Below are 27,845 nucleotides of genomic sequence, written 5' to 3'. Positions count from 1 at the left end.
AATGAGACAAGGATTGCATGAGCAGGAGGCTTGTTGCTTAAGCCCCCATTTTTCCAATTTCTTGTGTGCGTTTCAGGGTGCCTAAAACATTCTGGGGCCTACATGGCAGGGTTTTCCCTGCATGAACGGGGAGAGGGTTGTTGCAGTCTGTACAAATGTATCTTAGATATCTAAAAAGATTATTTAGAGTCCCAGAAGCCCTGGTAGAGAACATGCGGTATCTTGGAGCTGAAGACATGCAGATTCTTGCAAGCTTTGAGTTGCCCGTTCAGCCTCTTTCGCGGAAAAAATTGGGCTGCCCAGTGTTGCAGCTTGTGGGGAAAGCACCCAATGAGTAGGATAAGTCTTCACATCCTTACCCAAATTATCTGGCATTTCTAGGGACAACAGTTGTCCTCAACAGCCTCCGAAGGCCTTCTATGCATGATGACTCATACGGTTGTACTTGGAGATGGCGTAGCTGGTTTTACGTGGCGCACCCAATAACCACATGCCTGCTGGAGGACTTCTCCTTAGCTTGTATTCCTCACCTCTTGACCTCATTTTCAAGCAGGAATTAAACTGTAACTAAATTGCTTTGCAGGTTGGAACAAGTGGAGCCCGAGGCGCGCTCTGCATTTTCCTCACTTAAAGCAGAGAGTAGAAGCACTTTGGACAGTGGGCCAAATCTCCAAGGGATGTGATGTGGCCAGAGAAGCAGCTCTGGGTGGATCTTTATGCTCTGGCTATGGATGGCTCCGTTAGGAATTAGAGATAAGGAATACAGGTTATTTAGGACCATGCTCTACAGGAAGTGATTGGCCCTCCAGAACCTTTCCTTTTGAATAGATTTTACCTCAGAACTGATCAGGGTTTAGTCTTTGCTTCCATATTTCTGTAGCTCCTATTGCAGGGAGGCCACTGCCTGTAGAGGTAGATTGTAGGTCCTAGTGTGGTACGTAGATGAAAAACATGAGCATTTGTACCAAGATAGACCCTGTGTTAATATGTGGCATTGTAAGGTACACTTTGGTCTTCATTCTTTAACTATACCTCTCTGTGGAGTGAGTTAAGCCCATTAACAATTGTCTGTCCCTCCTCTGCACATCTTCTGAATCAAATTTTTCAAATGCTGTGGCAAAATGTTGCCTGTTTCTCTGAATATTGAAGACCAAATTGAGAGGGGTCACTTTAGTCCTGCAAATAAGGTGTGCCTGGAGGGAAGTTTTCTGTCCTTGGTTCATTTCAGCAATTATGTTGATCCTGGCAAGCCTTTACCTTTGTGCTGAAGAGAGGTAGAGTGTGTGTGAAAACATTAGCATTTGCAGAATAGCTTTGCAGCTTGGAAGTGCCTATAACTGTAACACACATGCAATGAGTTTCTCTTTCTGGGCTTCCCTATGGATCCTGACTTCGACAGCTCCACCAGGATGGATGGTGGACCATAGGCTGTGGACCTCCCACTACCAAGTGGAGGGGACCAAGGAACCACAGTAGGCATGGATAGGAAGGGATTCTGCTCTGCTCAGAAATAGCATCTGCATTTGTGCCTCTTATTGGAATAACTTATTGTGCTGGAATGCTGGCTGCTCAGCTCAGGCTCCATCTCTTCCTTTTCTTCTTCTTTGCAATCTACTGGGATGTTACCATGCAAAAGCCTGTCCAGCTGTTGGCAACAGTGAAAATATCCCACAGGATTTTGGAAAGCATCTGTGCTTTTCTTTGCCCTGGCTTCTAAAATGATTGTGCAGCACTGACACCAAGTGTCTCACAGATGCTGTTCTGCAGCAAGCCTAGATCAATGGCTAATACACAGACACAGACCAGCCTGGAGGATGTATGCATTTAATGTGCTATATGTGCATGTTCACCTGCTGGTGTGTGGTCACCCCTAGGGATCTGCAATAGTAGCTGCTAAATGCTGCACAGCAACAGTAGGTAACATGCAGAAGAGGAAGAGAAGAAAACAGTTCTGCTGAAGTCTGTATGAATGCATGGTAGATAACTGCTGTCACTTAGAGCTGTCTCCACAGTTCTTGCTGAATCTTCTCTTTGAGTTCATTGGTGGGCCCTTCCCCTTGGAAGCAGTCCATAATCCCACTTTAGTCTGAAGAATGGTTCTTCACCTCTGGTTATTTGATTTCCTTTAGACTCAAAGATGCTTTGGTTCAGGGTGTTTCAGGGCTTGGATTTTCCAGTATTTGTAGGTCCTTCCCACCACCTCACAATCCCAATAAATCAGTCTTGGGCTTCACTTCATGAAGCCTGCATCTGGGCCAAGAACCAGCTTGGTCTGATGTGCCGGGGCAGTGCAGGATCCTCGCTAGTGTGCGACAGTGTGGCAGAGGAATCTGGCTGGTGTGTGGCTACTTGTGCCCTTTTGCCTTTGCAGTCACTTCAGGCTACATGCTGAACTTGCATTTGGCGACAGAGACAGATCTGGGACGAGCTTCCCCTCCAGCCTAAAACACCATGGCTATTTATTTAGGCCTGGTGAAAGAACAGCGCCATCAGAAGCTTATTTACAGGCAAGAGTATGGCATTTCTTGTGTTCATTTGCAAGTGGAAATTATGTTCAGCTTTGGCAGCGTTCAGAAAAATTTGCAATAATTGATGTGATTTTAATGAGCTGGAAACCTGCAGCTTATCCCGATTAATTGGGGATAAGGTAGTTGAATCAAGAGCTAAAGGCACAGACTCATGTGGGCTCCTTTTGCCACTATATACTGATTATATGCATTAGTACAACAGTTTTTCCATGTATGGATGTGACTTTTTATCCTGTTGAATGTGTAACTGAAGGCTGAGACTCAAGGCACAAGACTACAGGCACTGCTTTCTGTCTGTTTCTTTCTGTTTCTTCCTTTCCTCATGGGTGAAATGCAGGCTATGGCAGGGTGGCGGTTGTGGTGCTGTAGTAGTCCTGTCTGATTGGTGAGCTCTCTTAGTTTCCTTTTAATGTTTCTTGGCTGAAAGTTTCATAGCTGGGCAGCATTTGTTGCTGATCACCTCCAGCCTTGGCTGCTTCAGGATGTACATTGTGGGCTCAACCTGCAGCCCCAAAAACTCAAAGCACCACCTAGGGAGTGACAGAGGGATACTTTCCCCTTCCTATAAGCAAGCTTTCTTACATCTATATTTCATGTCTTTTATTTATATTTCCCTGTACTGGGCTTGCTCTCTTCCTAGCATTAGGCTCTCTTTATATTCTATTATTCTACCATCCCCACCAGATCTTACTATTGCCTGAAGCCTTCCCGGATGTAAACCATCATAACAGCACTAGACTAGCCATTATTTAAGTTATACATTAATTCAAAGCTATAGTGGGACTCCATTACTTGCCAGTAACAGATTACTTATAAATAGTAAAATACTTTGTGGTTTTAGTTTTCTTATTCCGAAAAAGCTCCCGTGTCTTAAAGTCAGACTGTACTAACAGTCTATGACTGGGAACCAAAAGGTGTTAGAGAAATCAGTTCCTTTTTATTATTTTATTGCCCATGAGGATTTGGATTTGCACCAGGGAGCAGATCCTGCTCTGCTGTGGGGACCCAGTGGCATGGACCTGCCAGGAAGGTGCCGCAGGAGGATGGACAGACAGACGGTCAGATGTCCATGCTGCCTCCAGCCTCCTCTCCCAGGAGTGCTCAGCTCCTTGTGAAACTGCCATTTACCTTAGCAAGTCTCAGCTCAAAAGCAGTAAAACTGTCATACTGTTCCTGTTTCCCAGTTCCTTATTTATAATGTAAATAGACATCCTTTTGGGAACCTGACCTTTTTCTGTGTTTGCGTTTGATTATAATTGAACTATTTGCATAAGAGACCAATTTTCCTTCTCGGCTCTTGTGGTGAGTACACCATGTTTTCTATTAAAGGAGTCGGTTTTCTGATTACTAAGGCAACTAAGTAGGTTTACAGACAATAATGTCATAAAACATGTAAAGTTATTAAATGTACAACCTATTCTTTCTTTTTATGAGCAACCAGGATATTAAAGGACTCTTTCTACTGTCTCCCAATTCCTGCCAATTTATTTACCAAAGGGACCAAAGTTCCCAGGCTTAAAGTTCTGCATTACATTTGAGGCTGCCATGGGATGAGTTTTGCTGTCTATTCAGGCTCCAGCCCTGTGAACTTAAATGGTTTTAAGAGCCTTTTATTGTAGCAAAAACCTTTGGGTTGAAAATGACCTTCAAGATCACTATCCAACCATCAGCCTGACCTACTGAGTCCATCACTAACCCACGTCCCTTTGTGCCACATCCACATCTCTCTTAAATATCTCCAGGGATGGGGACTCCACCAGTTCCTTGGGCAGGCTAGAATGCCACATGCCATTGAGTGATCTGGGGACAGTGTTGCCCAGGCCAGATCTCAGAGACAGTTGTGCTTTGATCTTATTTCCCCCCCCCCCTGAAATTCAAGAAATCGCAAAGACTTCAGCTCCCTCAGAAATTGCTGTGAGATGAAAATCCTGCTGACGAACAATAACTGCACCATGGTTCAAACATACTTTTATTTTTGTTCCTGTGTGTTTTGTGCAATATAAGGCTGTGGTTATGCTCGTGGAGCAAATAGCTTGTTCTCTACTGTTACAACACGGCAGAAGCACTCCAGAGATGAGGAAGCAAAGAGGAGCTGTTAGTCATGTTGGCTCCTTGAAAGCCAAAGTTTCCTCCTGTTTAAGCTGTCCAGAGCCCATCAAAGAGATGACAGATTGGATAGCGTGGATCTGGCCTGCAGAATGGCGTTAGCCACTGTCACCTGCACAGTTAAAAATTAAGCTGAGGAGGACTGTGTTGAAGGCTTGTTGTGCTGAAATTATTGCTTTATTTCTTCTATAAAATCTTGTGCAGGAGAGAGGCACCAGGCTGACCTTGTGACTGATGGGAGCTTCTCCAGCTCCCACCACATGCTAAAACACCACTGAAGATTGCTCCATGTCTGTAAAACTGACATTAACCATAATCACTGACTTCGTATGGGAGTTTCATAATGTGGTGTGAAGCACTACCTCTGGGGTCAGTGCCAGTTCCCTGCGCAGGGTGGCCTGAAAAACCTTGGTTTTGTCCTGGGAGGTGACCTGAGGAATCCCAAAAATCCTTAGGTAAGCTGTGTCTCTGCCTTTTGGCTACAAACAGTAGAATATGAGCTACCCCTGAGGCCTTTAGCAGGAGGCTTTATGACAGAGGGTATTTCAGGGGACTGCCTGGGCAAGAGAGGGAGCAAGGACTGAAGGATGCTCCTGAGACCGTTTGTCTGGAAATTGCCTGAGTTCCCCAAATACTGATTTGGATGTGTCCTCAAGCAATACAAGTAAGGGGCTGGGAGCTGAATGCTGTTCAAAATCCCCACCCTGGAGCATCCCTCGGGCTCTGTCCCCTCCCAGGCTTTCCTTCAGCGTTGCATGCAAACACTTCCTTTCCTTAACCTGTGGCACTGAGGGGAGCTCCAAAAGGCCACGCTGAGCGGAGGCTTTCCAGCTCCTTTCTCAACCCAACGTTTCTTTCCGAGAGCTGCTCCAGGACCTACCGCCCCACTCCTGATCTCGCAGCTCCATCTGCTGGTGCCGTGCACATCCCAAAAAGGGCACCGTGCGCCCTCAGCGGGTATTTTTCCTCCCTTGAAACAAGGACGGGGGTCAGATTTACTTGCTCATAACAAGGGGCTTGTATACTTGTGAATAAAGATCCGTACTTTTGTTTTACACCAGGAAAAATTGGTTCGACTCCTGCTCTGGCAAGGAGAAGCCTAAGAAGTTTCCCTTGGGGAGATGCTGGTATCAGTTTGGGGGCTCTGAGGAAGGTGGAGGTGAGGAGGTCTGGGCTCCTCGAAGTACCCTGGGGCAGTTTTTAACCAAATAGAAAAAATGTTTAGGGTGAGAGGAGAGATAATTTGTGAATAGTGCAAGATTGTTATTTTCTTCTGAGGAAAAGGCTGCAGATATCCTGTCTTGCTGGGTGTCTGAATATAATTTTTGCCCTGAATCAGCTGAGAAGTGGAAAAGGTGTATGGATTTATTTAATTCTTTTTAATGCTAGCGCTTCTGCCTACGTTTCCCATCACTAGAATGAGGATAATATCTCCCGGTCTGAAAATGATTTGTTCAGGATAAAAGCAACAAAGAGCTGGAGTGATTCAGGTACCACAGCATTCCATTTCCAAACAGCAAAACGTCAGTGCATTGAACAGAAACCTCACAACCCCCTTAGGACGGCTAATGGCAAATGCTACCTCTTTTAAATGAGACTAACCTGGGCAAAGGGTGCTCCCACAAGCCAGCAGCCTGTCCCTTCCCCTGCTTGATCTCGGCTGTTTTTCCCTGCACCCCCAACATTCGGCTGCCTCCCCAGCTGTGTTCTGTCTCTCCCATCAAACTGCTGCTCCAGATGTTCAGGTGACATCTGCACGCTGTTTCCCTGTGCAGGCTGCCACTAGGGAGCACCACCAGCACCTCTCCTCCTCCTCTGTGCTGGCAGCAAAATGTCCTGGCCTCTGCTGAAAGGCCAAGGACTAAGAGCTCTAATGATCTTTCCAGCTCCTAAAGCATCAGTCAGCTCTATCAGAGGTCAAACCGAGCCCTAATCCCACAGGAACTTTGAAGGTTTAGAAAAGAAGTATCAAGCTGCTCAGCAACCCAAGGAATGTGGGAGTTATCCTTAGTAGCTCGCTCGCTGTATGAGGACACTGGGATGTAACAGTGCCCTTTTCCTTGGGGTAATGCCAGTCAACGTGGGATAGTAACACCAGGAAACTCCTGTTGGCAGTGGGAAGGCTGTTTTGTTCTCCCTATGAGGGATTCCTCATCTGTCTTGAAAGGATGTTGAGCTCGATGGGATGTCTTCTCAGAAACCCTCTTGCTGAGTCTGAGGAGCAGGAGAGCTACTGGCCCCTGAGAACTTATTCACCCATCTCTTAGTCTGTGACTGCACTCAGTTTGATGCCTGTGCATTGCAAAGACAAGAAAGCAAGAAAATATGAAATTGCAGGTATTGTCTGCTCCAAAAATGAAACTTTGGTCTGAGTCCAGAGTGTTTTGTGGTAGATGCAATGGCCAGAATTGTTAGAAGAACTGGCTGAGTCCCAGCCTTCCTGAGCTGCAGGGAGGTGGACATTTGGGCTGGGTTCAGGTGGATTCAGCCCAGTCCCTTGGTGTCATGGTTTTGTGATTTTCGGTTATTGGTATTCCACATCATAACATCATGTAGTGGACATACCTAGTTCTCAGAAGAGAAGGACTACTACAGTCCCCACGGTACTTTGCTCCTTTGTTACCATTTTCCAGCCGGAGGGAAAAGATAGAAGCTCGCAGTATAAAAACTTGCAGATCACGAGACCTCGTCCCTTTTTCCACCGTCTCTCGTCTTGGCAGCACCTCGCTCTCCAGCCGTCTTATCGTCAGTAGTAGAGTAAGGCCTACCTTGATTTTGGGACATTCTCTCTCTCTGTATTGGATTTATCAGCTTAAATTGTAATTATATTGTATTATAGTGTGTTGTTTTGCATTCCGATATTTTATTTAGTAAATTAGTTTGTTTCTCCTCAGATTGTTGCCGCTGTTCTTTGCTCTCAGGGCCATCTCCCTACCCTTTTCCCTTTTCCCCTTTTCCCAGGACGTGGGCCCTTGGGTCCCCCGTCCCCTTTGTCACGGAATCGGGCCTAACGCCCGTAAACCGTTGACACTTGGCTCTCTCCTGCTCTCTTCTCTCTCCCTATCTTGCACCCTTTTCCAGGGAGGACATCCCTTGGAATGGATGCAATCCTTTCCATCTTTTGGTCATCAAATTTGCATTAAAAAATTGAAGGTTTTACAATACTTCTTTATCAGGAAGGTTTAAAAATTTTAATCATAGAATGGCTTATGTTGGAAGAGACCTGAAAGACCATCTGGTTCTAAACCCTCTGACATGGGCAGGGTTGCCAAGCATCAGATCAGGCTGCCCAGGGCCCCATCCAGCCTGGCCTTGAACTTCACCAGGGATGGAGCATCCACAGCTTCTCTGTTTCGGTGCCTCACCATTCTCTGAGTATAGAATTTCTTCCTAACATCTAAACTAAATCTCCCCTCTTTTAGTTTAAAGCTATTCCTCCTTGTCCTATCTCTATCAAACTGTAAAAAGTTGGTTCCTCTCCTGCTTGTAAGCTCCCCTCAAGTACTAAAAAGCCACAATGAGATCTCTCTGGAGCCTTCTCTTCTCCAAGCTCCCTCAACCTGTCTTCACAGGAGAAGTGCTCCAGCCCTTTGATCATCTTTGTGGCCCTCCTCTGGACTGTGCTCATTAGACATTAAACACATTTGAGGACTTTGCTGATTGACTACAGGTGGAAAAAAAAAAAAAAAAAGCACAAGCTCCTATTACATTGTTATGCTGTATAAGCACCTTGCATAATTACCTTAGCCCCAACATAATTTTAATTATGTTAGAATTAGTGCAAAGAATTTTATCTGAGACTGATGTAAATATTTTTTGGTCTTGCTACTTTGATGTGCCTGGAAAGAGATTAAGGTTTGCTTTGATAATTAGTCTGTTGCATGTGGCCAAAAAAAATTCATTACAAACACAGTTAATTAAGTTGTCAACAAAGCTTTGGTCTCCAGTGGGTGAGAATAACTCAATAATTTTGTTTGGCTTGACGGGGGATTTTCGTTTTATTGCTGTCAGCCCCGGCTGTTGGTAGGGGCACATGTCAGAAAGGTATTTTCCAGGTGGCTGTTTAGCTGTACACGATGTCCATGGTGCCTCTGGGGCTGTATTGTAGGGAAAGGAAATGTCAGATTTACACTCAGAAGCCCCAAAGCGATGTCCTCTTGGAATGCTTTCTTCCTCTTATGTCACAGGAAGTCAGGATCTTTTCCCTCAATATCCTTATCCAGTTGCAGGAGCTGATGTTCACCACCTGGGCATGGATGCAATGCACTGTTAGGGTTGGAGTTACAATAAGGCTAGGGTGAGGGTGAAGGTTAGGGTCAGGTTTAGGGTTGCATTTCATTCTGTTTGCACTGCTTTGCATTGGGTTTGGGCTAGGGTTAGAGTTGTGTTGTATTACTTTGGATTCTGTTGCATTGCCCTGTGTCCTACCCTGGTGCCACCACCTCAGAAGCGCAGACCTCGCTGTGACAGGGATTTCTCAGCACCCCCAGGACTTTGAGCTGGTTCCTGAGGGCTGTTGCCACTGCTGGGCTTGGTCTCAGGTAGGTGATGGGGAGTGTGAGGTTAGGGCATCGCTGGAGCACTGAGTACCTCCAAGTGGCTCATTTCCATTTCAAAGAGCCCGTTTGTTTTATCTGGCAATTAGCTTGCACCCTCTGTGGAAAACGACTCCATAAAAACAACCGAGCTCCCGGCCAATCTCCCCTTTTAAATATTTTGTAAGTGCATGATTAATACACTTCCCCAGCCCCTGTCTGGGACTGTGCGGGGAGGTCAGGGAGCAGGTAAATGAAAGAAAATGGCTTCACTCGGCATTGACTGAGCTATTAATCACTGCTCATTTTCTATAAATCGTGGCAGATGGCAGAAACAGGCAGGTACTCATGGGAAATGACACACCGTGCATGTCGGGAATTGTGGATCGCAGCCGAGGACCAGGAGAGGACGAGGTCGCTCCTCGCCGCGTGCTCCCTGCTTGCACCACGCCTGCACTTCCCCTCCGTGCGACAGCATTGTCCCCCAAAAGGGACTGCAAACCTTCCTTGGGCAGCTCCTTCCAACCTATCACCAGGTGAGAGAAAGTGATCCAGAGGGCAACAAATGGGGTCTGCTGCTGGTCGATGAGGGAGGAGATGGATGGAACTGTGACCTCGAAAAGAGAGATGGCACAATGATAACCCTAAGTGAGAGTGTGTGAGCTGTGCAGGGCCCCAAAAGCAGCCCAAAGGCCCTATGGTGAGTCGGAGCCACAGAGCAGCAGACGTGGGATATGTTGAGAAGAGATGACTGTGCCGTAGCCAGGAAAACTGCTCATTACAAGAGCAGGCTGGGTGATGGGGAGGATGGCACGGGGGCTTCAAACACCAACTGGGTGGCCCTGGCAGTCACTGAAGTTGTCATTTCCAGCCCAAGAACTGCTGGAACCAAAGGAAAAACACTGCAGGGGGGACAACCTGCTCCCCTTCCTTGGGGTCCCCTGGCCTCCAAAGGGATGAAAGCCCTTTTTCTGGCACCAGAGGCCTGCCCTTCCACTCAATGCATTATTCAAACCGGATGTTTTTCACCCCAAAGCAGGCTCAGGCTGTGCCATCCCAGTGCCCAGGCCCTGCTGCACGCACAAGGCTGGAAAATCTGAGCCTGTGTGTTTTGGGGAGGGCTGGGCCCATGTCCCCCACCCCTTCCTGCCCCCCCGCCTGCCTCACAGGGGCCTAATATTTGTGCGTGTGTGTTTTAACGCGGCATATGGTCTTCATTACACGCAGACTTCTCACTTCCATAATTATACCATGATGGGAGTTCCTGTCAAAGCCATAAAGCAAATTCTCTTCCCCCGCCCCGTCCCTCCGCCCCCACCAGCCCTCCCCATAAAACTCAGAGGGGTCCCAGTTTGCGAGGAGAAAGAAAACCCCATTAACCCTTCGCTCCCTCCATTTCAGTGGGAATGGAGAAAAGAGCTGGGAGGAAGGGGATGGGGTGTGTGTATCCAGAGTTTGACCACGTACAAAAGAGTGTGGCGAGGTGACGATGCCAAATTGTGCCATTGGGAGAGGCAAGCCACAGCTTGGCTCAGTGCTCCTCTTGCTGCCTTTCTTGTCCTATCCACCTCCAAAACGCAAGCGCCCCTGGGTAGCGCCTGGCAGCTGTTTAACAGCACGCGGTGACGCTGCCCTGCAGTTTAGGACAGGAAATGAAGGCGGCTGTATCTGCAGGGGGAATGAGGCCAGCAGACAGCAATTACCTGCGCGGGAGCTTGGCCAGAGCTCCACTCCTCCAAGAGCTGCCGTGGGTCTGGACGCTGATGGCCGGGGTGCAGGTGCTGTGGGGCCGTGTCCCATATGTAGCTGGGGTGGTGGGCAGCAGGAAAAGCTTCTGCACATGTGGGAAATACTGTTGGTTGGTTTGTTTTTGTTTAAACTTAAGTGCTCCCTTAGTCTGCGATGGATCAGAAAATGGGCTTGGCTGTCCCTGCGTGCACTAGAAGTACTATGTATTGGAGAAGGCATCTTCGTCCAACTTGCTGACCTGGTGCTGCTTTGCCCTGCGGGAGGCATAAGATGTCCCCTGAATGGCTGCACGGGGCTTGTCCCAGCACCCCACAAGCGATCCTGCTCATCTCAGCACTCGCCAAGGTGGGAAAAATCTGGTTTCCCACTAGATGGTGGAGGAGAGCTTGACTGAAAACCCTCCTGCTTCCCACAGCTGAGCGCAAGGGAAGGGGGGCTTGCATAAAATTAAACCCATCTGTTTTATCCCAAACTCCAGTAGAGCCCAATCCACCGCCGGTGCTGGTGGAGGAGGCCGGAGGGAGGGCAGTGGGGAGGTCCTGCTTGCCACTAGCTCCGCTGCAAAGGCACAATGTTTTTGTCACCTGTGGGTGTTTTATGACACTTTAAGGGTTGGTGTTTGGAAATATGGCATGGAATGGGCTGCAGCTATTAAAAAGAATGGGAAGTGGGGGTGGAAACTGTTCATGCTGATCACGAGGGGGCTTAGTATTTCCATATATTCCATTGTGGATCCGGAGAGCTTTGTTCCACGTCTCTGCTGCCTGCTCACCATGCTTCAGCACCTTTAGTGTTTTCCACTGACATTAATGCTCTGTATCTCCCCTTTCTCCCCTCCTGCAGGTCAAACTCATCTGCACTGACAGCTACCTTAATCCAAGGTAGAATGTGGACAGCATGAATGGAGAGAGGAAGAGGTTGAGAGGAGGAGATTTGCCACCTTGGGCAGCTGATGTTTCCAACCAAGACCTCCAGTGCTCCCAGAGAGAGGAGAAAAGTGGCACAGACCTGGTGAGGTCCCACCTAAATCATCCCTTGGCCATCAAAGGGATGATCAATCCAATCAAAGGCAGGATCAAATCCACCCATCTCCTGCCTGGCACATATGTATCAGTCTAACCAATTCGAGGAGATCTCTAATGGGAGGAGTTCTGCAGCTTTCTCACAGTCTGCATTATTCTTATTGTTGGCAAGATATTCTTGCTGTCTAACCTGTATCTTTATTGTTGCACTTAAAGCCTTTGACTTCTTGTGCAAAGGCAGGCATAGAAAACTGGGCTTTTCCTTCTTTCTGGAGTTTATTGCCTATTTGAAGCTTACTACCTCACCTCCACTCGGGAAATTTATATTTTCTGATCAATCCTGTGTTCTGATCCCTTACACTCTTCTTCCACATGCCCTTTGCCATCACCCAAATCTTCCCTGAAGTGCAGGCTTTGCAGGGATGAACCGAGCAGGAGATGCCACCATGGGTCAGCACTGAGGGCCCTTGGCTTCTACCAGACCAAAGGCTATCTGGAGCTTTCCCCCTGTGCTCCCTTCAGCTCATGCTCATTGCACTCCTCTGTGGGTTCAGAGCCAGACCTTAAGATAATTCAAAGCCCAAAATGGATCAGCTGTACACGATGACACAAAACCTGGAGCTCTCTCAAGTTTCCCTGGGCAAACTGGATGAGCAGGAGTTGTACAGCTGAGTGATTAGAGCTGGAGAGCTCGTGGCCCCAGCACCAGGCTGGGATGCAGGATGTGGGCTGAGATCTGTATGTTTGCAGGGGAGTTCCTAGATACAGTAGCTGGATTGGAAAAGAGTGTGATGATGGTCTAACCTAGCTGTGAGGATATTCTAGTGATGTGTTTGGAACTGAAGGTGTTTGCAGCTACTTCAGAAGGTTCCTGCAGCCCTGAGGTGGTGGTGGTCTCCATTGCATGAGGATTTTTTTTTTTTCCCCTCAGTTCAAGAAAGTCTGAATACATGGTGTTTGTTAGTTTCTCTGGAGAGAAGGGTCCCCTCTCAGGAATATGACTCTCACGGGTCCTGGAGGCAAATGGGCTTTGTGGCTGCAGGCTGAGCTGTAGGGCACTCAGGTCTCAGCTCGCTCCGTGCTTCCTACACGGTGACTGTCTTGTGTGAAAAGGGAAGGCCCTGGAAGCCCCATTGCCTTGTGCTAAAACATGATCCCACAGTCCCCATGTGGTGTGACTCCGGCCAGTGCCCCGTGCCAAAACACACTGTTAGAGTGAGATTTCCTCCAGGAGAGGCAGAACTGCAAGCCTTCGGGTTTGAAGGATGATAAAGTGGAAGCAAGAAGGGTTGTGTTCTTGAGGAAGAGGATTACATTGCAAAGAGGTCTCTAACCCTGGCCCTGCAGTGGGTTTGTGCCAAGTGGTGCCTGCTGGGAGCCCTATGTGAGTTAAGGCACTTCGAGAGTGTCAGTTGGTTTCACTCCTTTGTAACCTCTGTTTTCACAATAGTTTCTGAACCTCCTACTCCTGAGAGCCTTCTCGTGTGCCACACATGGAGCAGTCCCCTCAGCACAGAGAGGGATACATTTATTCTGCTCTAATTTTAGCTTTTGAATCTCCCTTGGACAGGAGCAATATGGAATAAACAAAACTTGTGTCAAAACGCACTTTTCAGTGCTGTGTTCACATTCCAACTTGCTTTTCTTTTGGCCCATCCCAAAATACTTTGCTCTTTAATGTATTAATCTTGACAACAGCCCAGGAACACCAGGAAGTGCTGTTCTCTTCCCCCTCCTGTTTGTATGGGTATGGAACTGGGGCACAGATCAGCTAAGCTGACTACCCACAGCAAGGCAGCACAGAGGTCCTGGATGTCTCACAGCCTCCAAAGTGCTTTTCTTTGTACCTTTTCAGAGGACCCAGAGACTGACCATGGATGGATGTGAGCCAAGGTGAAGCAGAGCTCCAAAGGAGTGTGATACAGAGATGGATTACACAGAGTCTCAATCAGGGTGAGTGCTTTGTGTTGGCCTGAGGGTTTGGGACCAAAATTCCTTTCCATTTTTTCTTTCTTAAAAAGCAAGGAGTTTCCCCAGACAGTTGTGACATCAAGTGTCTGTGTTGGTGGAAAGGGAGGAGGATGGGGCTCATTGTGAGTGCTACTGGACCCCCCAAAAGGCTGAGAGTTTGGAAAGCATCTGCACAGTCAGTCCCTTCCCTGAACTATCTGTGCTGGAGGCTCGTGAATCTTGGAAGGAAAGACCTTCTCATGAGATTTGTGGTGTGTCCAGTCCCAGCCAGAAATACCACAAGAAAAACCTCTCTCAGGGAGATCCCAGCTCTGACCAGGAAATGCAGAGCGATGTGAGAGCAAGAAAAATCCAGATGTGGCTCCTATCTGCTTTACTGGATTCTGGGAAACCAAGTTCTCCTTTGTGGAGTACAGTTTCGTCAAGCATCTTTCTCAAGCATATCTAGCCTTCACGTTTGCCAGCTATAATTAAGTCAGACCCACATATCAAAGCTGTGTGTCTGCATGTATGAAGAAAGTTGCCAGCAGATCACTTTAGGTTATTTTTCTGCTCACAGATGAGGAACTGAACTCACTCCCACATTCAGCGAGAGCTCTGGCTCAGACAGCTGCCTTGGGAGTAGCATTGGCTTTTCTCCTGGTGGGCAAGCTTTGCGCTTCTGAATGACTTTAACAAGAAGTGCTTAAGTGTTTGAATTTTGCAAATTGAAGCAATTACTTCACAAACAAGCTGGTTGTTGCCTTTGCTCTCTTGCACGGTTTTCCTTGTGGTGTCACCTTGCTCACTGTCTCTGGTCAGACTGGGAAGCACGTGAATCAGATTAGTGCTGGGAAGCTCCCTGCTGAAGAGGGGCTGGGTGGGGTAAGCAACAGCTGCAGAGGGGATAAGAGAAGTTTGCTGTGTTTTGGAGGGACTGGTGGCAGACTCATTTGCAGGGAAGGAAGACATACTGAGTTTGCCAGGTAAGAGCAAGGCAGAGGATGGGTTTAGGAGATGCTTTCTTGCACCAAATGATGCTGATGCTCCAGCTCTGCTCTTCTCATTGGATGGTTGTGAAGCCCATGCTCTTACACCACCAGGCAGCAGGAGGACATCACACGGCTGCCCATGAGTGCCCAAGCTGCTTCCAATGGCTCACGCAATGTTGGCAAGGATTTTGGTGTCAGTTCTCCAAGGAGATCCACAGCAAACTCCTGACCTGGAGCCTCTCAGCAGATTTCCCAGTTGAGTACAGGAGATACTGAGCCAGGCCCTGCCAAAGCAAAGTGGTGAATGATGGTGTCAACAACCTCTGTCATCAGCGTTACCTGGATTCATCAGGGCACAGCAGTGGGCTGAGGGTCAGGGATGCTCTGAGCACAGGGATGGAGGTGTATGCTTGTGTGTGGGCAGTGCTCCAGGAAATGGGGCAGCTGTAGGACACCATCTACCATTTTCCATTGTCAAATCTGTATTGAAACCTCCAAAATAATTAATCTCATCCAAATATTTGCTATTTGTTGTTTAGATAGGGGGTAGATACCCTCAGGTTTTTGGCAGCTTACATTTCTGTTTAATAATAAAAGGAACAACCAACCTGAACTGCTGGCCATAATTCCCCCTGCTCCTCACAAACGTTCTTTGAACGTGGCTGCTTGGCCCCAGACCAAAAGTGTTATTCCTCTGCAGAAACTTTCCAACATTTATTCATCACAGACGGATTCGACAAGTGCCTCCAATTCTCTAGTTACCAGAGCACTAACGAACATCTGCTAGTGTTTCTTGCAAGTTCAAGGACTTGGGCAGGCAGTCATCTGGGGACTGAATTTCTCAGTGTGTCTGAATAAGGTAAAAAAATGGATTGTACATAATGGCAGAATCTCCATCAGGGGTTCATAGTGCTTCACAGATAACTACTTCCAAAGCCCAAACCCTTTGGTTCATGGCTACTTCTGGCAAGTGGGGCTCTGAGTGAAGAAGTGAATATTTCTTGGACTAATGCAAGAGCAAGAGATGGGAATCATTTTTAATTTGTAAGTTCGTTCAACTATTCCAAGCAGTCAGCCTTTGCTGTTGCTGGTGCTAGTCCTGGAGAGCTTGAAAGCTTCTGGCTACCATGCCATTGATGGGTTGATGGTTGGACTAGGTGATCTTAGTGGTCTTTTCCAATCTTAATGATACTATGCAAGATATTGCTTGCCTACGTCTTGCTAGTGAAGATGCAAAAATTGCCCAGCAATGAACATGCAGCCAAGGCAGCTGTTAAGTCTTGCAATGAAGATCTCTGAAAATACTTCTTGGGATTAGTACTGGAAAATAACAATAGGAGATCTGTGTATGGAGGTTGATTCCTTGTACCTCCGGGGTATCTCCTCTGGGAGGTCACTGTCAGTGCTGTTGCTGTACAGCAACAGGTGCCCAAGCACTGCAGGGCGGTGGTGTTGGTACAAATGGCTGTGCAGTGCACAAATCATTTCTGACAAAATTAAATACCTGATAAAGAAATTCCACTACCCTTGGTGGGAGCAAATCATGCACAAATGACTAATAAATAGCACCGCAATCTCTCCTTAAGCCATGATTTATCTGGCTGGAGACTTATTAAAGGACTTATTAAAGGAGCTTTCCCCCTGTGCAAAAATTATTTGCACAGTTTTTATCACGGTGCTGCCTTTTTGATATTCTCCAGCATCGGAAACCCCTTCCCTGTCTGGCAGTCCCAGCACAATCCTTGCTTGCTATGGCCCCAGCTCACACCACTGCCATCTCAGGGATCTCTCACAGCACTGAAGGGCTTTGCTGGATGTTTGGTCTCTTCTCACCTCTGCCATCCATGTGTGGGCACAGGCACTGCTGGGTGATCAGTTTGTACTGCATCTTTCTTCTCTGCTGAATGGGAAAAAAGTCTTTAATTGTCAATGAAGTTAATACTCTGAAAATAGCTCAGCCTGGAGAGTGTAGAGCATCAGGGGAACTGCTGAATTTGGGTGTGATGTAATTTAGAAGTTTTTGCCCTCTTTGGCGACGCACATCCTATAGATGCAGCTCCTTTTAACAGGCAGAGGGGTATAGACAGGTAGTGGCCTCAAGTTGCACTAGGAGGGTTTCCAGTTGGATATTAGGAAAAATTGATTTTCAGAAAGAGTGGTGAGGCATTGATACAGGCTGCCCAGGGAGCTGGTGGAGTCTCAGTGTTTGAGAAAAGAGTGGATGTGGTGCTGAGTTACTGGTCTAGAACGGTTGGTGGTTGGACTGGATGATCTTACTGGTCTTTCCAACCTTAGCGATGCTATGATTTAGAAAATCTCAGGGCTCAAAGTAGGAAATGAGGAGGAGAGAAATTGGGATGGGGTAGGAGCTCTCCTTGACCTTTGCAGAGGTGGGAGAGAGATACACTTGTATCTCTCTTTCCTGATCCATTGGGCAGGAGTGTCTCCAGCCTTGAACTCCCTGTGCAGTCCTTGCTGAACAAGCAGGTGTGGCCCTTCCAGCCAGAAGGAATGTTTGGTCCAGGTGAGAGGGAATCAGGAAGGGAGATGCCCACCCAAAATGGCACGGAAGCCCCCCAGTCCCAAGGGGCAGGATTATTTCTGGCAATAATGGTGATAGCATGGCTGGGCTGTGAGCAGTCCTCCCACTGCCCAGTCTGTGCCATGCTCATCAGCTCCTGGTCCCTGCACCGCACTACCACACATGCTCGTGTGCAGATGTACACACATTGCTGACAAAGGCTGAAAGATTTCCTGCTGAACCTCTGCTGTCAGAAAATGCTGCTCTGCCAAAATTGAGCCTTCCCATGGGAGCGTGTCAATTCGGACAGAGTGAAGTTTTAGGGTGACAAAAATCGGAATAACTCATTTCAGGGAACTTGTAACAGTCAGCAGCCAGCTGTCAGGATGGGGTAGTGCAAGTTCTCAGTCGAACGGCTTCTCTTTGGCATCTCTGTGCACTAACGTGTACCGCTGTGTAAGTCATTGTGTGAAAAAGTACAAAATGAATTACGAGACAGAATGCTACTATGCAAGTATGGACTGAAATAGAAACATGGGATACTTTCAACAAGAAATATATACTAAATATAAATATAATGGAATGGAAAACCTATAAAAGAAATAATAATAAAAAAAAGTAAAAACAGTTGTTTCAATTGACCTGAACCAGAGTGTGTTCCAAAGTGTGAGGGATTGGTTTCAAACTCCATTTTTCCCTTTTGCACTCAGTTTTAATTAATTTTTATGTCAGAATTCCCAGCTGAAGGGCAGCACTCACGCTGACCAACTTGCCGTGGGGCAATAGATGCATGAACATGTTTATAGATGCACATAAATGTAAGTGTGCTATATAACTATTTGCCTGCCTTTCCCTCCCCACAACAGCTATTCCATTCTGAAGACTGAAGAAGTTTTTCTTTCTATTACAGACTTACAGAGCAACCCAGCTGACCTGGGTTGCAGCCATGAGCAACACATTCAGCAGCGACATCCCTGGGTATGGAGCTCAGGCACTGCATCTCCACCAAGGAGGCACAAGTGGCCATTGAGCTGTAACTCCTCTGCAAGGCTCAGGAGAGGTGGGATGCTTCGCTGTTGGCTTGATAAGAGGAAATGCAGCGAGTGAAGGTAAGCCTGGCCAAAACCTGCATCCAGCATGCCCCCACAGGTCAAGGGCAGGATATCTGGCTGAAGGTGGATGTTTCCTAATACATGGCCGTCGGTAACCTAAAGCAGGTTTATGATGGAGCCAAGACCAGACATTAATGCAATAGACTGGTAATTCAATCACTTTATAGAAGTTGATCTGTCCTTTTTATTACAATTATTGTCAGCCCGGGTGTTTCGTTCCATCACTGAAAATAAACATCATTTATCATACTTGTAAAGATTAGCCCCTGACAGCTCCAGTTCTGCTTTGCATAAATGTGTATTAATGTCGGCTCTGTCTGAAGTGGAGAGAGAACTCTATATTTCACAAGAATGATTAGACAGTGTCACCATTGCTTTAAGTAATGTCTTATCATGACGGATAATCAAACTGTAGGAAAAAAAAAACCCAACAAAAAAGACAGTTTCTTGCGTATGCATTCTTTTGTGTTATTGTGCTGAAAGGGATCAGTAGTTTTGCACCTGCAGCACTGAGGTTCGTGGTGTCAGGGCTCTGGGCTGGTGAAGCTGCTCTGGCTTTCAGGAGGTGCATGCCGATCTCGGGCAGTGCTGGGGCTGCCACCATAGATGTCAGTGGAAAATTTTCACTGAGGGGGTGATGAGGCGCTGGCACAGGCTGTCCTTCCCCAGGGAAGCTGTGGATTCCCATCTCTGGAGATGATTGAGGCCAGGTTGGATGGGGCGCTGGGCAGCCTGAGCTGGTGGGAGGCACCAGCCCACAGCAGGAGATTGGATCTGCATGTGCTTCAAGGTCACTTCCAACCCAACCATTCTGTGATTCTATGGGACTATCTCAGTAGTCCAATTGGAAGACTACACAGCCTACAGCTCTGCTAGGCTTGTGACTTTTGATGCAGGGCTTTTTCTGTGCATCGAGCTGAATTTGATTTGGAAAGTTACAGCTAAAATGGTGCCGTCATTTCTGAGAGTGAGATTAAGGAAAAATGTGAAGCTCAGACTAAAATATTCTGACAGACATTTTCCAGAGAAGCACTAGGGCCTCTAGGCCTTGGAGCAAGACCTCTACAGCTGGCACATGCCTGCCCCAAGCTGAGGGACGAGCATTTGACTACTCCTATCAAAACATACTTCCACAGAGCCAAGCTATCAATTACAGGGAATGTATGTGTGTGTGTATTTACAGACACACGTATATATATATATACACACACACACACATCTTTGTCAGCATGTCCTTTTCAGGTTGGATATTAGGAAAAACTTCTCCAGTTGAGTGGTGATGCATTGGAACAGGCTGCCCAGGGATGCAGCACTGAGGGATGTGGTTAAGTGGGCAATATCAGTGGTAGATACTAGATTCAATGGTTGAACTAGTGATCTTAGAGGTCTTTTCCAACCTTAATGATTGTACAGTTCTGCTTTAACTATTTTAGTGCTCAGCAGCCTAACTCTGCATCTCCACAAGCTCAGCGCATGCTCCAAGCCCTACACAAACATGTGTGTACCTTCTTCCCCACCCACATCACTGGACTGTTAGGGATAAGTAGGACTTTTCTTGCCATATTCCCTCTGGTGAGGGAGTGCTTGGAGTCTCAGCTGACAGAAGTGACTGTGTCCTGGGGGGTTGTGTGTCCTTTCAGCCAGTGTGTAGGACATCTGCATGCCCTTAAAGGGATGAAGAACTACTGGAGACCTGAGCTTTTTGGTTGAGCGAAGGTGCTGCCAAGAACATTTCCCTGTTTGCTGAACTATCCATTTGCTCGGAGCAAACAAGAGAAGTGCACAGGCACCCATGTCCATCACATACCAACGACAATTCAATTTTCTGCCTTCAAGAGGAAGAGCAACTCCACAACATTCATGCAAGAACATCAGAGCTGAAGAAAAGTCCTTCTTACCAGGTTCAGAATTGAGTCAATTTCACCAATTTCAGAAATTGAGAAAATGAAACCAATCCCCATGTGTGCTCTTTTTTGTAAGCTGGAGAAGTTCAAAAGCTTTTGTGATTTCTGGATATCTTGTTCAGGCTTCACAAATGCCCAGAGTTGTAGAGCAGAGGGACTTGTGTTGAAGTATCTGCTCTCATTGTTGCTGGCTTGTAAAAGTTATTTCCAATTCTCATGCCTTCAAGGGAATACAAAACCAACTTGGAGGCATGGATCCTTAAAAGCAAACTTCAGATGAAGCGTTTGATTAATAATCTTATCGTTTCTAACCCAGCTACCTTATATTGGAAAGCTTGTGATTGAAATCAGTGTTAACTGAAGATGATGCCTTAAAATTAGCCCACTGTGGAGGTATCTCATTGACTCAGATCCTAAAGGAGTGATAATACATCAAATGCCATATATGAAAATAAATAAACCTCCGCTTTGCATAACTAAGAGCTACTTCTACTATTAAAAGCTAAAGCATTAAAAGTGCTGGAGGTAGGCTGAGTGCTTATATTGCTATTTTTTCCTTTCTATACCTGCCAGCTCCAGCTTTTTCCTGTTCAGGTTGCAGTTTCCAGTGTTTTCACCTGGCCAGCTGGTGTGGTGGTGTAATGTGATGTAAAGTACAGTGATAGTAGTGGTTTTGAACCAGGAACCCTGGGGTTTACCCCAGGAGTTACTCTTTTGGAGTATTCAGGGTCCCAGTGACCATCCAACATGTAATTTTATTTATTTATTTTTTTAAGGTAATCCATTGTAAATAAGCATCTGCCTGGTTTGCCAAGTGTAACACTGTAATGATATAATGCAATGGAAAGTACAGTGATAGCAGTAGGGGGGCACAGTGCTAGGCTGCAGCAGCCATGGACACAGAATCAAAGGAAGAAGAACTGCTTACCTTTGGAAGTCCTCCAGTAGGCAAGGATCTCTAGTGTACAGTACACTACTCAATGTGTCCGTCAGGGAGGCAATACTGGTTACAGCTGCATGAATGGCCGGTGTGACCTTATTTAATTCTCTGTAATCCACTGTCATTCTCCATGTACCATCTGGGTTCCACACTGGCCATATGGGGGAATTATATGGGCTACATGCAGGTCTTATTATCCCTACTTTTTCCTAGTTCCTTCACCGTTCTGGAAATCTAGAAATTTCCTCCCCTTGCAGGAGTCTATACAGTTTAGTATTAGTAATCCAGCCTGGGTTGGGCACACAAATAGGATCATGTTTCGCATGGCCTCTTAATACCATCTGCACCACCCAGATACTAATACATCTCTCTCTCAGTCTGAACTCACCTATGGTCATGTGGAGAGTCAGACCCCATAGTATGTCTGTGTTCAGCATATACTCCGGGACTGGGGCTATAGGCATCTTATACTCTCAGGGTGGGAGATGCCCAATCCCCAGCCTCAACCATGTCTGGGTTACAGGGATTTTCTGTCCCCCAAACCCACCAATCATCACCCTCTCTCTCCAGAATTTGGTTGGATCAGCATGAACAGCTGAGCAGTTGCCAATTCCTTTTCCTCAAGTGGCTCGGCACAGTGGCCAGGGTCACTTGAGGAAGCTCTTTCATTTTAATGGGAACTAAGAAGTCTCCCAGGTTCTATGTTTTTGTTGGTATTTTTTCAATAATTTTTACCCCTGCTTTTTTGGAGATATTTTGAAACTTTTGCTTGTCCCCTAACTGTCTCCATAGCTGGAGGAGGACATGATTGGGCTGGTGATCAATTTTTAGCAAACTGAACCCCAGCCCGGATTTAGTCATTAAACATTCACTTCTGGGATATCCATATGGGTCCCAGTTGAGGAGTCTGTGGGTTGGGTCTCCTGGTTTTAGTTATGGGAGGACCTCGGCCCCTTCCAGTGTTTGGATATTCTGCCTGTTCCAAAGGCGCTCTGTCTCCCCCAGATCAGCTATCAATTGGGCACCTTGTTGGATGACGGCCTCCGAGGCTACTAAAGGATTCAGTATGGATACCAGTGTGCCATACTGGTACAGAAGGGACTTGCTGTAGTATGAGGTCCCTCATCCCTGCAGAGAACTTCACCAGGTCAGGACTCTGAAATGCATCATCATACATGGCCTCCTTCATCCTAGTTCTGATATGATTTCGAGAGTTCTTCCACTGAAGTCCATAAACTGGTATTTATCGGTACATCACTTTTGTTCAGCCATGTCATTCTACACGCTGCCATTATCCACTGAATTAAAGAATGGTTTTCTTCATTATGTATTACCATTGCATACAGCCACTGTCTGAAGGCCAGATGCGTGGTTATGGATGCCAGTTTGGATATCTCGGGCCTGTTATGTACCACATTTCCAGCCCCCATATCCCCTAACCTCAAAAGCCAGGGTAGTATGCTTTCCCACGGTCTTCATTTACATCACTGCAACAAATCCATAAGTTTAGCAGCTGTGTATGGGCACACCATTACATGTAGTATGGTGCATGCATGGGGCCACTCTTCAGGTGCCAACCCTGCTGGTCAGTCCTGGATTTTCTTTGTCTTTTGAGTTATTACTAGTCTTGTTTGTAGAGGATTTGAGGTTTCCAGATCCTCTAGTTGGACTTTAGTCTGCTTGGCCTTCTTTTTGTTCATGGATTCAACTAGGATCTAAGGATCCTGCTGATCCAAGCCCTTTTTTCCCCTTGCAATGATATGGGTCTTAATTTCAAAGGGAAAGTTCCATTTGAAAGGGAAGCAGTTTGTCCTGTCAAAGATGTAATTCTGTTTTTTAATTGTTTAATACAGACTTTTAAAAGCTAATTTCCATCTTTTAATTCTTCCTCAGAGGAATGATATGCTTTAGTAGTAGCAGCTATGCCACAGCAGATGCTGCTACTACTCTTTCCTCGGTTGTCAAAGGATTTTGTCCTAGATTATTCAAAAAGTTGGCCATTTTTGAAGGGGTTTTAATAATGGGACCATCATCCCTTATAGGTCACCATTCCTCAATAATCTAAGTAGCACTTAGCCACGAGTAACCCAAGAATCCTGGGGTTTACCCAAGGAGTTCTTCTTTTGGAGTATTCAGGGTCCCAGTGACCATCCAACATGTAATTTTTTTTTTTTTAAAAAGGTAATCCATCGTAAATAAGCATCTGTCTGGCTTTCCAAACGTAATGCTATAATGCAATGGAAAGTACAGTGATAGCAGTGGGGGTTTGTCGCTAGGCTACAACAAACAAACAAAAAAAAAAACCTATCTGCAACAGCCATGGACACAGAATCGCCATGGACACAGAATCAAAGAACTGCTTACCTTTGGAATTCCTCTAGAAGGAAAGCATCTCTAGCAAGATACCCTCACCTCCGCTGCCAGCCCTTAAATGAGGTCTGGGTAGGGGTGGATCCTAGCTCCACCCCTTCCAGTCACTCAGGTGCATTGCACACACCTGAGCTCCCCTGGGTTGGCCCTGCATTCCCAGCAGGTGCTCATCACTGTTTCAGGCCATGACTTAGCATTTCCGCTACAGGAGGCCATGCCCTTCCTTGAAGAACCTGATCCTGCATCATGGAATAAAACAGATTTTAACAAAAAACCATGCATCTGCTTCAAAGTAGGCCAGGTGGAGGAGCCAGGTGTCAGCGGCCGAGGGAAGGAGGGAGGATGGCCCTGGGATTGTCAGCCATCCACGCAAAGCCGCTTTTAGCCAGAGGTATTAGCAACTGGCACTTTCTGAAGTGCTAAAAGCTTTGGACACAGATTACCATGCACATATTTCAATTTCTCTTAAATCCAGGGAGATTTCCTCTTAGAGCACACTCTCTCCCTCTTTTTATTTTTTATTCATTGGGATTGTGCTTGATGGGGACCGTTAACCAAACGCAGCATATTATATATTACTTTAATAAATCACCACCATCCGAAACATTCAATACCATGCAGAGCAGTAATCAGGGGAAGTCTTAATCACTCTTTAAATGGTTTGAATTTATGCTCAGCTTTCCATGGGCTCCTGTGGCTGCTGGGAAGGGAAGGTGGTAGCCTGCCAGGATCCCATCCTCCAGCTGGGTGCCACTGGTGAGGAGCTGCTCTTGGAGTTGAGGGGACACAGACATACAGTAGATCCCGACTTTGTTTCAACTGGAAAACATATTTGAATTAGGCTTTTCTTAAAAATAAAATAAAATTCAGAAAAGCGTAAATCCAGCTGCTGTAATCCTCACTTTTTGTTGTTCTGGCTGTTTGCATTCCATCTGGGCGACTCAAAAACACCTCCTGCATTTTTGTTGGAGAGTGGGAGAAGGGAAAAGGGAGGTCTGGCTTAAAAACCTAAGCAAACCACAGAACACTAAGTCTAATTTTGAACAAATTGATTTATGATTTATGGTCTGACCCACCAGGAGTTTCCATGAAGGCACAGCTTTCCAGCCACGGGTCTGGTGGAGGCGGGTGCCTGGTGTCAGCCCACCAGTGGGGAGGTGTGAGCCTTCCTCCCCAACCTTCACCTTCCTCTCTCAACAATATGCAGATGTGCATGATGTCGTTCCTCCTGGCAACAGGGAGAAAAATGGAGAGAACCTCCTAGTGGGAAACAAAAGCCCTTTTTTGGGAATAAGTTAACTGTGCTGGGCACCACAAGTGCAGGCATCGTTGCCCAGCGGGGCTGCCTGGCGGGCAGCAAGGTTATTGGGCTCATTAACCACAACTGATGGGGAGAGCCCCACGCGGGCTGTGCTGGCTTCTCCAGCTCAGAAATACTTTGCGAGGCCCTTCAGCTGGAGTGCACAAGCCTCCCCCTGCCTTCAAAGCTCCACTGTAGGGGCCATAAATCACCGCTCTCACAGTGGAAATTGGAACAAGACCCAAGCGGAGCTGAGAGGCAGCAGCTGAGACCCTTAAACAATAGTCCTACACACAGGAAACTCTCCCATAATGGTAAATCTGAGTTCCAAGGAACTTTGAGATCTGGCTATTGGGTTTTTCTCCTCCCCCCACAACCCCATTTGGTTTTTCATTCAATTCCATGTTGTTCGTGTCTCTTAATAGGGGATCCTTCATTATCATTATCCCTAATAGTGGTTTATTGTATTAGTTACAGTTAATTTAAATGTTACCGAAGCATTGAAAACAGATTGCAGATGTTTTGAAACAGATGTTATTTTAATGTTTAAACAAAATCATGAATATTTATAGGTCATTATTGCCTGGGTCGAATTAGACTCTTTAAATAGTAATGTATGGGCTGAACGTCTTTTGAAGGAAACACTCCAAAAAAGGTGAATGGAAAAACACTGTAATACGAAGATGTGTAAATCATTTCTTCTGGCTTACTGAGGTTTCCTTTATGAATGGCTGGAATTAATTACTGTTTTATTACTAAAACAGGTACCATTCTTCCTCTTTCACTGCAGTTAACCCAAGACAAAGTTTTCAACACAGAAACACCTTTCCAGCTCTGTTTCATGGAGAAGAGGCCCAGCAGCTCCCTGTGAACTGACCTGAAGCAGCAGGAATATTCTGAGGTGGAGTCACAAGTATTAAAGCAAAAATAAGATGATGCAAGGACACAGCTCACTTGGTGTCAGCCTTTCCTGTAGAAACACAAAGAGGGTTTGTTGATGCCACGTGCAGGCTGCCTCAGTTCGAGTCATATTTCTTCCTTTATGAAGTTAGTCTTTAAGGCATCAGCTCAAAATGGCCTTTCTTTCATTACAAAGTTATTTAGTTACGGGTAGGTAACTCTAAATGACATTTCTACATCTCGCACTTTATTAGTTGATCCTAGCTGCTAAATTACACAGAGAGAGCAGCAGAGTATGGTGGGGGAGTTGAGTGTGTTTTGGCTAATTTTGGATGGGGTCCAACCTTCTGGAGTTGGAAATTTGCCTCTGAGATGATGAGCTTGTGCACCTCCCTCAGGGAGGGCTGTGAAGTCAGAAAGCAAAAAGGATTGGTGAAGAATTAAAAACAAAAGTGTAAACACTGGGCTATTTCCCTGCTCCCCGGAGAGCTCTGTGAGCACTGAGCTGTGTACTGTTCAGGAGAGGAAAAGCCAGCTCAGCATCACTGACTTACTCAGAGGGCAATGAGGCAGTGGCACAGCTGCCCCGTGGGCTGTGGGTGCTTAAGCACCTCCCTAGAAATGCTTAAGGCCAGGTTGGATGGGGCCCTGGGCAGCCTGAGCTGGTGAGTGGCAACCAGCCCACAGTAGGGGACTGGGACAGGGTGGGCTTTAAGTTCGCCTCCAATCTAAGCCATTCCATGATTCTATGACCTGGAGTGGCGCTGGGGATGGAGATGCTGGTGGCTAGGCGACAGATGACCACAAAGCCACCCACTCTTCCTACCTCACTTTGCTTTCATCTGTGGGGAAGATGCACTCTAACACGCAGCATGAAGATTTTTTTTCCTGACTCCAAATGTACTAATTTGGAGGAAAGCCTGAGTCCTCCTGAAGCTGGCAGGACTCCTTGTCGACGTGCACAAAACCCCAGAGCAGATGGGCATAGATTTTGGCTAAGCACAGCAGCAGTTGTTGAGTATTAGGGTCTGTCATCTCTTCCAGGAACATCCCGGCAGCTGCCTTTGCCTCTCTCTCAACTGAGAGGCATGAGTGTGCCTCCCCTTGCACACAACATAGCACTGCTGCCACTGCAGTTTTGATTTCTATGGCCAAGAATATTTTCTATTGCAGTCTCAGGTCTTGATTTTAAAAGCCATACTGAGAAATGACATACATCCAAGTGAAGACATGTTTCTTCAACAGTTCATACTCGCCCTTCCATGACTTTCATGTCCTAAGTATCACGGAAAACCTGGTACAGTACATTACTTTCAGTAGGCTGCCAGAAAGAGAGTTCATTTAGTTTGATGACAGATTAATACTGATTCACAAATTAATTTTGTCTCTTTGTATATCAAGGGTGTCCGCAACTTATTTAATTTGTAATAAATATAATTATAGAAATGAATGAGCTATCAAGTTTTTTAAAGTATGATCCATCAATGTTGGCATGACTTGCAATCCTGGTCATTATAAATAAAATGGGTCTTTTGCAATATGGAATGCAATTTTCCCTGTAGTTTGTCTCATTATTTTCTGACATGTGGGTTAATATTAAATTACAATGCCTTAATTTTCAAATCAGGGCTCAATTTGTAAATAAGAGGTTAATAAATAACCTTTCCAGCTGGAGGCCTTCATTAAAATAAACTTTTAAATGAGATGTTTGCCTCTTGATTGAAGCATTGATGGTACCAACATTGTCTCATCCTGTACGCTGCAAAACAAAATATAACAAAGCTTGCATGGCTGCCAGAGAACATTATGCAAGGAGTCAGTGCACACCCAGTGTTTCCATATGGTCTTTCAGATGTCCCACATAACTGGAATAGACCCTGACCTGCTCCATTGCTGCTTCCTGACACATGCAGCGC

The 27,845-nt window shown here is 46.3% G+C and overlaps 1 long non-coding RNA gene across 3 annotated transcripts in view; it reads left to right on the top strand.

The window, feature by feature from the left end:
- LOC110399342 overlaps positions 1–27,479 on the top strand; it is a 42,938-nt gene extending 15,459 nt beyond the window's left edge. For all 3 annotated transcript variants that reach the window (XR_002439118.1, XR_002439119.1, XR_002439117.1), the window contains 5 exons: positions 9,495–11,263; positions 11,762–11,929; positions 13,796–13,893; positions 18,314–18,512; positions 25,794–27,479. This is a non-coding gene — a long non-coding RNA (uncharacterized LOC110399342). The remainder of the gene's footprint in view (positions 1–9,494; positions 11,264–11,761; positions 11,930–13,795; positions 13,894–18,313; positions 18,513–25,793) is intronic.

This window comes from Numida meleagris, chromosome 5 (genome assembly GCF_002078875.1).
Source record: "Numida meleagris isolate 19003 breed g44 Domestic line chromosome 5, NumMel1.0, whole genome shotgun sequence".
NCBI lineage: Eukaryota > Metazoa > Chordata > Aves > Galliformes > Numididae > Numida > Numida meleagris.
The sequence above is the reverse complement of the archived record's forward strand: the minus strand, read 5'-3'. Positions and strand labels throughout refer to the sequence as shown.